Below are 11,630 nucleotides of genomic sequence, written 5' to 3'. Positions count from 1 at the left end.
CTTTCAATAATTTTAAGCACCTAAAAGACCAATGTCTCAGGGATACTATTTTGAGACCACCTATCCATGTTTCTACCTCATAGTAAGAAAGAGGTAACCATGTCACCAAGAGATTTTTGGGTGAATTTCTAGATCCAATAGAAGAGAAATAAGAAGCCAAACAAAACTTGGTTCAAGAATGTCAACAAAAAAATACAGTAAAATTGTAGACAAAGTAAGGGACCAAATATTATTCACCCCCCAATGTGTTATCGATTGACCAAGATGGAAGACTATTCATCCTTATGTATTATTAATTGACTAAGTTGGAGAGATCATAGAGGTTGTAATGGAGAACTCTAAGGGGGATTTACAAGGGATCTTGAACTTCCTCAATTACTTGTTGGTAATGGCCTAGATGATCCTTTACTAGAATGATCCTTCCAAATTCCTGATACAAACATGGAATGGAGTTCATTCTTGAGTCTGGTTAATGTAGTCCATGAGCTTTTGCTAAACTCACATCATTCTCATCTTTTGAGGTCAAGGTTTTAATAACGACTCTACTCCAAGGTAATGAAAATTTATGGAGAGAAAAAGTTACCTAAGGTGCCTATAAATAAGTTGGGACATTATTATGAAAAGGATGAGACCACTACAATGTTATCTATGGTACATAAGTACCAAGGAGTTACAACTATTAGATAGTGGTGTGGATGCAATCTCCATGGACTTACAAGTAATGAGATCAAGAGAAACATAATGTTAGTGCATAGTAAAAACTCATATTAGTACAACTATTCAAAAAGTTGCAACATACTGACTATTTTACATTACTAATCAGTCTTGCTTATGCAAGATAGCAATACTACTAATAATTTTTACATAGATATAGGTGCATACGCACGTGCACACACACACATAGAAAAGGGTCAGCAAACCAATAGAAAGACAGAGGCAGAGGGAGTACATATGTATAGACTACCAGCGAGAGAGAGAGAGAGAGAGAGAGAGAGAGAGAGAGAGAGAGAGAGAGAGAGAGAGAGAACCTCTAAAGAGAGAAGGCAGGTCCACATAATAGTTACAAGAGAGTGGGACATTCTAAATTTTCTTTACAAGAGAGTGGAATGTTCTAATTTTGTTTTTGAAATTTAGCTTCCACCTTACTTTCAATAATTTTAAGCACCTAAAAGACCAATGTCAGGGATACTATTTTGAGACCACCTATCCATGTTTCTACCTCATAGTAGTAAGAAAGAGGTAACCATGTCACCAAGAGATTTTTGGAGAGATCATAGAGGTTGTAATGGAGAACTCTAAGGGGGATTTACAAGGGATATTGAACTTTCTCAATTACTTGGGAATGGCCTAGATGATCCTTTACTAGAATGATCCTTCCAAATTCTAGATTTTTGGGTGAATTTCTAGATCCAATAGAGGAGAAATAAGAAGCCAAACAAAACTTGGTTCAAGAATGTTAAGAAAAAAATACAGTAAAATTATAGACAAAGTAAGGGACCAAATACTATTCACCCCCCCAATGTGTTATCGATTGACCAAGATGGAAGACCATTCATCCTTATGTATTATTAATTGACTAAGTTTGAGAGATCATAGAGGTTGTAATGGAGGACTCTAAAGGGGATTTACAAGGGCTCTTGAACTTCCTCAATTACTTGGGAATGGACTAGATGATCCTTTACTAGAATGAATCTTCCAAATTCTTGATACAAATATGGAATGGAGTCCATTCTTGAGTCTGGTTAATGTAGTCCATGAGATTTTGCTAAACTCACATCATTCTCATCTTTTGAGGTCAAGGTTCTAATAACAACTCTACTCCAAGGTAATGAAAATTTATGGAGAGATTTGAAGGACTAAATGAAAGGAAGATTATGAGAAATTATTGTTAAGGACAAGGTGAAATATAACCCAATAGCAAAATCAAATGAGGAAACTCCTTTGAGTGATGAAAAGAAAAAGTTACCTAAGGTGCCTATAAATAAGTTGGGACATTATTATGAAAAAGATAAGACCAGTACAATGTTATCTATGGTACATAAGTACCAAGGAGTTACAACTATTAGATAGCGGTGTGGATGCTAGCATTGTCTCTAAACGCTACTGGAAACTCTGGGAAAGCAACCCATAGAGGAAACTAATTGTTGTTGTGAAGGTAGCTGTGGAATCACGACGACTAATAAGCCTCTTGGTATCTTAAGAGATTAAAAACCAAAATATTTGGATAAATTTATCAATCTACCTTTGTGTGTTGATGAATTACCACAAATAGCCAAGATCATATGATGTGATTCGAGGGTGATCCTACATGTAGGAAGCTAGATTGGTCCATGACTAGGGAATAAAGGTCATATTTACGTTAGAAATAAGGACTAGATAATATTATTGATACATGGAAGGTTCTCCCAATGCATGGAGGGATTTTGAAGAGTAAAACATCATTGGTATTATTGATACAAGGAAGGTTCACCCAATGCATGGAGGGATTTAGAAGAAGAGTCAAGCATAATTGCTAGAACTACTTCTGTGAATGTGTGTCAAACATGTTGCCACATATCCCACATGTTGTGAATGTGTGTCAAACATAGCTAGAACTACTTCTGTGAATGTGTGTTGGGCATGTTGCCACATGTCATGAAAGAAGGACTAGATAGTAAAGATGAATTTTCTTACCTAGAAGGTTGAACCAATGCAATGGAGGGTTTTTAGCAAAAGAGTGAAACAACACTGCTATAACCACTTCTGTTATTATGTGCCAAACATCATGCCACATCCTAGAAGATGAATATATCTACATCTAAATATCATGATTACTAGAACTTAAGGAATATGGAGTCTAAACATCATGATTGGAATTGAAAGATGAACATATGGATCACGATTATTGTAACTCAAGATTCAAAGTACTAGATGCATATTCTGGAAAAATTTGATGTGCTTCAAAAGAAGTACAGAAAAATCTAAGAGATGAGTTTAAGAAGAGAATTGATAGTGCAATTGTTGAGAAAATGTGGTGCTCATGCTAGATCAAGTGTGTGGAGAGGAGAGACTCAAAAAGTACAAGAATAAACTCTTGCTTATTAAGCTATTTTTAAATACAACTAGGCCTTGCTCTCATACAAAATGCCTCATGGCTTAACCTTTAAATAGGTGAGAAAGTGGACCTCAATTCCATTTACACTCACACCCTTCTCTCTCTCTTCTCAAGCATGTTGAAGAGAGAGAGAGAGAGAGAGAGAGAGACTCCAAAGAGAGAAGGCAGGTCCACATAATAGTTACAAGAGAGTGAGACGTTCTAAATTTTTTTTACAAGAGAGTGGGATAAGATAGTGGGATGTTCTAATTTTGTTTTTGAAATTTAGCTTCCACCTTACTTTCAATAATTTTAAGCACCTAAAAGACCAATGTCTCAGGGATACTATTTTGAGACCACCTATCCATGTTTCTACCTCGTAGTAGTAAGAAAGAGGTAACCATGTCACCAAGAGATTTTTGGGTAAATTTCTAGATCCAATAGAGGAGAAATAAGAAGCCAAACAAAACTTGGTTCAAGAATGTCAACAAAAAAATATAGTAAAATTGTAGACAAAGTAAGGGACCAAATACTATTCACCCCCCCAATGTGTTATTGATTGACCAACATGGAAGACCATTCATCCTTATGTATTATTAATTGACTAAGTTGTAGAGATCATAGAGGTTGTAATGGAGAACTCTAAGAGGGATTTACAAGGGATCTTGAACTTCCTCAATTACTTGGGAATGGCCTAGATGATCCTTTACTAGAATTAACCTACCAAATTCCAGATACAAACATGGAATGGAGTCCATTCTTGAGTCTGGTTAATGTAGTCCATGAGATTTTGCTAAACTCACATCATTCTCATCTTTTGAGGTCAAGGTTTTAATAACAACTCTACTCCAAGGTAATGAAAATTTATGCAGAGATTTGAAGGACTAAATGGAAGGAAGTTTATGAGCAATTCTTGTTAAGGAGGACAAGGTGAAATATAACCCAATAGCAAAATCAAATGAGGAAACTCCTTTGAGTGATGGAAAGAAAAAGTTACCTAAGGTGCCTATAAAATAAGTTGGGACATTATTATGAAAAGGATGAGACCACTACAATGTTATCTATGGTACATAAGTACCAAGGAGTTACAACTATTAGATAGCGGTGTGGATGCTAGCATTGTCTCTAAACGCTACTGGAAACTCTGGGAAAGCAACCCATAGAGGAAACTAATTTTTGTTGTGAAGGTAGCTGTGGAATCACGACTAATAAGCCTCTTGGTATCTTAAGAGATTAAAAACCAAAATATTTGGATAAATTTATCAATCTACCTTTGTGTGTTGATGAATTACCACACAAATAGCCGAGATCATATGATGTGATTCGAGGGTGATCCTACATGTAGGAAGCTAGACTGGTCCATGAATAGGGAATAAAGGTCATATTTACCTTAGAAATAAGGACAAGATAATTTTATTGATACATGGAAGGTTTGCCCAATGCATGGAGGGATTTCGAAGAGTAAAACATCATTGGTATTATTGATACAAGGAAGGTTCACCCAATGCATGGAGGGATTTAGAAGAAGAGTCAAGCATCATTGCTAGAACTACTTCTGTGAATGTGTGTCAAACATGTTGCCACATATCCCACATGTTGTGAATGTGTGTCAAACATAGCTAGAACTACTTCTGTGAATGTGTGTTGGACATGTTGCCACATGTCATGAAAGAAGGACTAGATAGTAAAGATGAATTTTCTTACCTAGAAGGTTGAACCAATGCAATGGAGGGTTTTTAGCAGAAGAGTCAAACGACACTGCTAGAACTACTTCTGTTATTGTGTGCCAAACATATTGCCACATCCTAGAAGATGAATATATCTACATCTAAATATCATGATAACTAGAACTTAAGGAATATGGAGTCTAAACATCATGATTGAAATTGGAAGATGAACATATGGATCACGATTATTGTAACTCAAGATTCAAAGTTCTAAATGCATATTCTGGAAAAATTTGATGTGCTTCAAAAGAAGTACGAAAAATTCTATGAGATGAGTTTGAGAAGAGAATTGATAGTGCAATGCATGCTTAGAGTTGAGGTTTTTTGAGTCTATAGATGCATGCTTTTTCGAGTCTATAGATGCATCAAGTGACATATAGGAGTAAATGAAGAAAGGCAAACTTCATCAAGGAATCCTAATGGATATTAAAAAATGGAAGCCATAGCACCAAGTGTACTCTTTAGTTAGTCTAATTTTCATGAAGAGTATTGACTCCACAAAAAAGAACTGAAAAGATGTCATTTTCCTATCAATTTTATATTAATTAATGAAGAAATGAGACAACAAGGTAACAAAAGAGACTTGAGAGATCTTGTTTTTCTTAATGAAGGAGTGATACAAGAGGGTGACAAAACAAAGAGTTTTCACTTATCTCCACTATCCTTGCTAGCTCCTCTCAAGCATCATTTGGTGGTCTAAAGAGCACACCACATACTAACCCCTCAACCCAATCCTTCCAATGCTAACTTCACACTATGCAGGTGATCCAGCTTGGTTTCAGATGGCCCTTTGTTATGGCTTCACAATCAAGACCCCAAAATTTTTTCTCGTGGCCCTTCATTATGGCACCCTATAATTTTTTCAAGCATAAATGCACGTGTTCTCATTCTAGTCTCTCCCAGAAACACATTAATAAGAGAAGAAAAACATGGCACGAAGAACTTACTAATATGTTGTAATGTATGCAACCCTCCCTTCCTTCAAACAGCTCCACATCATTTGTTGTCATGCCAACTCTTACATATTGTCCACTAGGTAGTAGTAGCCACACACTCCTCTCTTCCTTCAAAGAGCTCCACATTGTCCATTCTCATGCCGGCTAAGTTATCATCCACTAGGTGGTTGCCACAAACACTCCTCTCTCTCACTTCTTATGGTAGCTACATAAGCACAAGGATAAAGTAGAGAATAGAGTAGCGAGATCGAGACTCAATTTCTATACAATGGAAGAGTGTGTTGTGTTATGAGATAAAACTGACTTATATACAAGATTGTACAATTTCACACACAAAATATGGACGACTAGGTGCCGAGGGCTCTCATAAGTGGCCACAATACTTAATCTCATAATACATTTATGAAGAAGTACATCCACAAGGGATTCAACTAAGCTTGCTACCACATGCTCTTAAAATAGGAATCACATTAAGAGTTCCATTAGACCATTATGAGTGCCCATCCATGTTTATAGATTTGGCCTCTACTACTGTTGCTTCATAGCTTGATTACGTACATCTTTTTTGTGTGTCCTCTTTTCTCATTGATGTAGAATATTAGTGGACATAGTTGTTAATTACCTTCCCCCCTTTCATGGTGGCTAATTAGAGGAATTTATTATAGTTGTTAATTACCTTCCCCCCTTTCATGGTGGCTGATTAGAGGAATTTATTATAGAGAGAATTAAGAAGCTTATTGTTTCTACTCTTGACACTGAGGGAATGCTCAATGTTCATTGTTCCTTTGGAAGGAGTGGATTCAATGTTCATTATTCCTTTGAAAGGAGGGGGGAAGGCTTGTTATTGAGATAATGATCAATGTTCGTTGTTCCTCCAAAAGGAATGGGGAAGGCTTATTAATAAATGAAGAATTTAGTGATTGGCAAGAGTATCTAAAGAGAGTGGGGGCCTCCACATGCGACTATAGTGTTTTCGTGTTGTCCTCATCCATGAATCAAGTATTTTCCTTCTTCTCTGTCATGATTCCTTTTTTTTTTAGCAGTCCAATATTCTATAATACCTTGTGATTTGCAATGACTATTCTTAGAGTTGCAATTGTAACGTTACATGTGCAATCTCCATGGCCTTAAAAGTAATGAGATCAAGAGAAAAATAATGTTAGAGCATAGTAAGAACTCATATTAGTACAACTATTCAAAAAGTTACAACATACTCACTACTTTACATTACTAATCAGTCTTGCTTATGCAAGATAGCAATACTACTAATATTTTTTACATAGATATGGGTGCATACGCACGTGCACACACACACACACACAGAAAAGGGTCTGCAAACCAATAGAGAGACTGAGGGAGAGGGAGTACATACGTATAGACTATGAGAGAGAGAGAGAGAGAGAGAGAGAGAGAGAGAGAGAGAGAGAGAGAGAGAGAGAGAGAGAGAACCTCCAAAGAGAAGGTAAGTCCACATAATAGTTACAAGAGAGTGGGACGTTCTAAATTTTTTTTACAAGAGAGTGGGATGTTCTAATTTTGTTTTTGAAATTTAGCTTCCACCTTACTTTCAATAATTTTAAGCACCTAAAAGGCCAATGTCAGGGATACTATTTTTGAGCATGTCACCACCAAGAGATTTTTGGGTTAATTTCTAGATCCAATAGAAGAGAAACAAGAAGCCAAACAAAACTTGGTTCAAGAATGTCAAGAAAAAAATATAGTAAAATTGTAGACAAAGTAAGGGACCAAATACTATTCACCCCCCCAATGTGTTATCGATTGACCAAGATGGAAGACCATGCATCCTTATGTATTATTAATTGACTAAGTTGGAGAGATCATAGAGGTTGTAATGGAGAACTCTAAGGGGTATTTACAAGGGATCTTGAACTTCCTCAATTACTTGGGAATGGCCTAGATGATCCTTTACTAGAATGAACCTTCCAAATTCCTGATACAATCATGGAATGGAGTATATTCTTGAGTCTCGTTAATGTAGTCCATGAGATTTTTCTAAACTCACATCATTCTCATCTTTTGAGGTCAAGGTTTTAATAACAACTCTACTCCAAGGTAATGAAAATTTATGGAGAGATTTGAAGGACTAAATGGAAGGAAGATTATGAGCAATTATTGTTAAGGACAAGGTGAAATATAACCCAATAGCAAAAAAGAAAACTCCTTTGAGTGATGAAAAGAAAAAGTTACCTAAGGTGCCTATAAAATAAGTTGGGATATTATTATGAAAATGATGAGACCACTACAATGTTATCTATGGTACATAAGTACCAAGGAGTTACAACTATTAGATAGCGGTGTGGATGCTAGCATTGTCTCTAAACGCTACTGGTGGAAAATCTGGGAAAGCAACCCATAGAGGAAACTAATATTTGTTGTGAAGGTAGCTGTGGAATCACAACTAATAAGCCTCTTGGTATCTTAAGAGATTAAAAACCAAAATATTTGGATAAATTTATCAATCTACCTTTGTGTGTTGATGAATTACCACACAAATAGCCGAGATCATATGATGTGATTCGAGGGTGATCCTACATGTAGGAAGCTAGACTGGTCCATGAATAGGGAATAAAGGTCATATTTGCCTTAGAAATAAGGACTAGATAATATTATTGATACATGGAAGGTCCCAATGCATGGAGGGATTTCGAAGAGTAAAACATCATTGGTATTATTGATACAAGGAAGGTTCACCCAATGCATGGAGGGATTTAGAAGAAGAGTCAAGCATCATTGCTAGAACTACTTCTGTGAATGTGTGTCAAACATTGCTAGAACTACTTCTGTGAATGTGTGTTGGACATGTTGCCACATGTCATGAAAGAAGGACTAGATAGTAAAGTTGAATTTTCTTACCTAGAAAGTTCAACCAATGCAATGGAGGGTTTTTAGCAGAAGAGTCAAACGACACTGCTAGAACTAGTTCTGTTATTGTTTGCCAAACATGTTGCCACATCCTAGAAGATGAATATATCTACATCTAAACATCATGATTACTAGAACTTAAGGAATATGGAGTCTAAACATCATGATTGAAATTGGAAGATGAACATATGGATCACGATTATTGTAACTCAAGATTCAAAGTACTAGATGCATATTCTGGAGAAATTTGATGTGCTTCAAAAGAAGTACGGAGAAATCTATGAGATGAGTTTGAGAAGAGAATTGATAGTGCAATGCATGCTTAGAGTTGAGTTTTTTTGAGTCTATAGATGCATGCTTTTTTGAGTCTATAGATGCATCAAGTGACATACAAGAGTCACCTCAATCAAATGAAGAAAGGCCAACTTCATCAAGGAAGTCCAATGGATATTAAAAAATGGAAGCCAAAGAAGGCCATAGCACCAAGTGTACTCTTTAGTTAGTCTAATTTTCATAAAGAGTATTGACTCCACAAAAAAGAACTGAAGAGATGTCATTTTCCTATCAGATTTATATTAATTAATGAAGGAATGAGACAACAAAGTAACAAAAGAGACTTGAGAGATCTTGTTTTTCTTAATGAAGGAGGAGTGATACAAGAGGGTGACAAAACAAAGAGTTTTCACTTATCTCCCCACTATCCTTGCTAGCTCCTCTCAAGCATCATTTGGTGGTCTAAAGAGCACACCACATACTAACCCCTCAACCCAATCCTTCCAATGCTAACTTCAGACTATGCAGGTGATCCAGCTTGGTTTCAGATGGCCCTTTGTTATGGCTTCGCAATCAAGACCCCAGAATTATTTCTCATGGCCCTTAATTATGGCACCCTATAATTTTTTCAAGCATAAATGCACATGTTCTCATTCTAGTCTCTCCTAGAAACACATTAATAAGAGAAGAAAAACATGGCACGAAGAACTTACCAATATGTTGTAATGCATGCAACCCTCCCTTCAAAGAGTTCCACATCATTTGTTGTCATGCCAACTCTTACATATTGTCCCCACTAGGTAGTAGCCACACACACTCCTCTCTTCCTTCAAAGAGCTCCACATTGTCCATTCTCATGCCGGCTAAGTTATCATCCACTAGGTAGTTGCCACAAACATTCCTCTCTCTCACTTCTATGGTAGCTACATAAGCACAAGGATAAAGTAGAGAATAGAGTAGCAAGATCGAGACTCAATTTCTACACAATGGAAGAGTGTGTTGTGCTATGAGATAAAACTAACTTATATACAAGATTGTATAATTTCACACACAAAATATGGACGACTAGGTGCCAAGGGCTCTCATAAGTGGCCACAATACTTAGTCTCATAATACATTTATGAAGAAGTACATCCACAAGGGATTCAACTAAGCTTGCTACCACATGCTCTCGAAGTAGGAATCACAATAAGAGTTCCATTAGACCATTATGAGTGCCCATCCATGTTTATAGATTTGGCCACTACTGTTGCTTTATAGCTTGATTACGTACATCCTTTCTGTGTGTCCTCTTTTCTCATTGATGTAGAATATGAGTGGAGATAGTTGTTAATTACCTTCCCCCCTTTCATGGCTGATTAGAGGAATTTATTATAGAAAGAATTAAGAAGCTTATTGTTTCTACTCTTGACACTGAGAGAATGCTCAATGTTCATTGTTCCTCTGGAAGGAGTGGATTCAATGTTCATTATTCCTTTGAAAGGAGGGGGGAAGGCTTGTTATTGAGATAATGATCAATGTTCGTTATTCCTCCAAAAGGAATGGGGAAGGCTTATTAATAAATGAAGAATTTAGTGATTGGCAAGAGTCTCTAAAGAGAGTGGGGGCCTCGACAGGCGACTATAGTGTTGTCCTCATCCATGAATCAAGTATTTTCCTTGTTCTCTCTGTCATGACTCCTTTTTTTTTAGCAACCCAATATTCTCTAATACCTTGTGATTTGCAATGACTATTCTTAGAGTTGCAATTGTAACGTTACATGTGCAATCTCCATGGCCTTACAAGTAATGAGATCAAAAGAAACATAATGTTAGTGCATAGTAAGAACTCATATTAGTACAACTTTTCAAAAAGTTGCAACATACTGACTACTTTACATTACTAATCAATCTTGCTTATGCAAGATAGCAATACTACTAATATTTTTAACATAGATATGGGCACATACGCATGTGTACACACACACACACACAGAGAAAAGGGTGTGCAAACCAAAAGAAAGACTGAGGGAGAGGGAGTACGTACATATAGAGAGAGAGAGAGAGAGAGAGAGAGAGAGAGAGAGAGAACCTCCAAAGAGAGAAGGTAGGTCCACATAATAGTTACAAAAGAGTGGGACGTTCTATTTTTTTTTTACAAGAGAGTGGGACATTCTAATTTTTTTTTTTACAAGAGAGTGGGATAAGATAGTGGGATGTTCTAATTTTGTTTTTGAAATTTAGCTTCCACCTTACTTTCAATAATTTTAAGCACCTAAAAGACCAATGTTAGGGATACTATTTTGAGACCACCTATCCATGTTTCGATCTCGTAGAGTAAGAAAGAGGTAACCATGTCACGAAGAGATTTTTGGGTGAATTTCTAGATCCAATAGAGAAGAAATAAGAAGCCAAACAAAACTTGGTTCAAGATTGTCAAGAAAAAAATACAGTAAAATTGTAGACTGAGGAAACTCTTTTGAGTGATGAAAAGAAAAAGTTACCTAAGGTGCCTATAAATAAGTTGGGACATTATTATGAAAAGGATGAGACACTACAATGTTATCTAGGGTACATAAGTACCAAGGAGTTACAACTATTAGATAGCGGTGTGGATGCTAGCATTGTCTCTAAACGTTACTGGAAACTCTGGGAAAGCAACCCATAGAGGTTCAAACTAATTTTTGTTGTGAAGGTAGCTGTGGAATCACGACTAATAAGCCTCTTGGTGTGAGGTCCC

This window comes from Cibotium barometz, chromosome 22, assembly GCF_041138505.1.
Source record: "Cibotium barometz isolate CiBa-2024 chromosome 22, ASM4113850v1, whole genome shotgun sequence".
Classification (NCBI taxonomy): domain Eukaryota; kingdom Viridiplantae; phylum Streptophyta; class Polypodiopsida; order Cyatheales; family Cibotiaceae; genus Cibotium; species Cibotium barometz.
Note: the sequence above shows the minus strand (reverse complement) of the source record.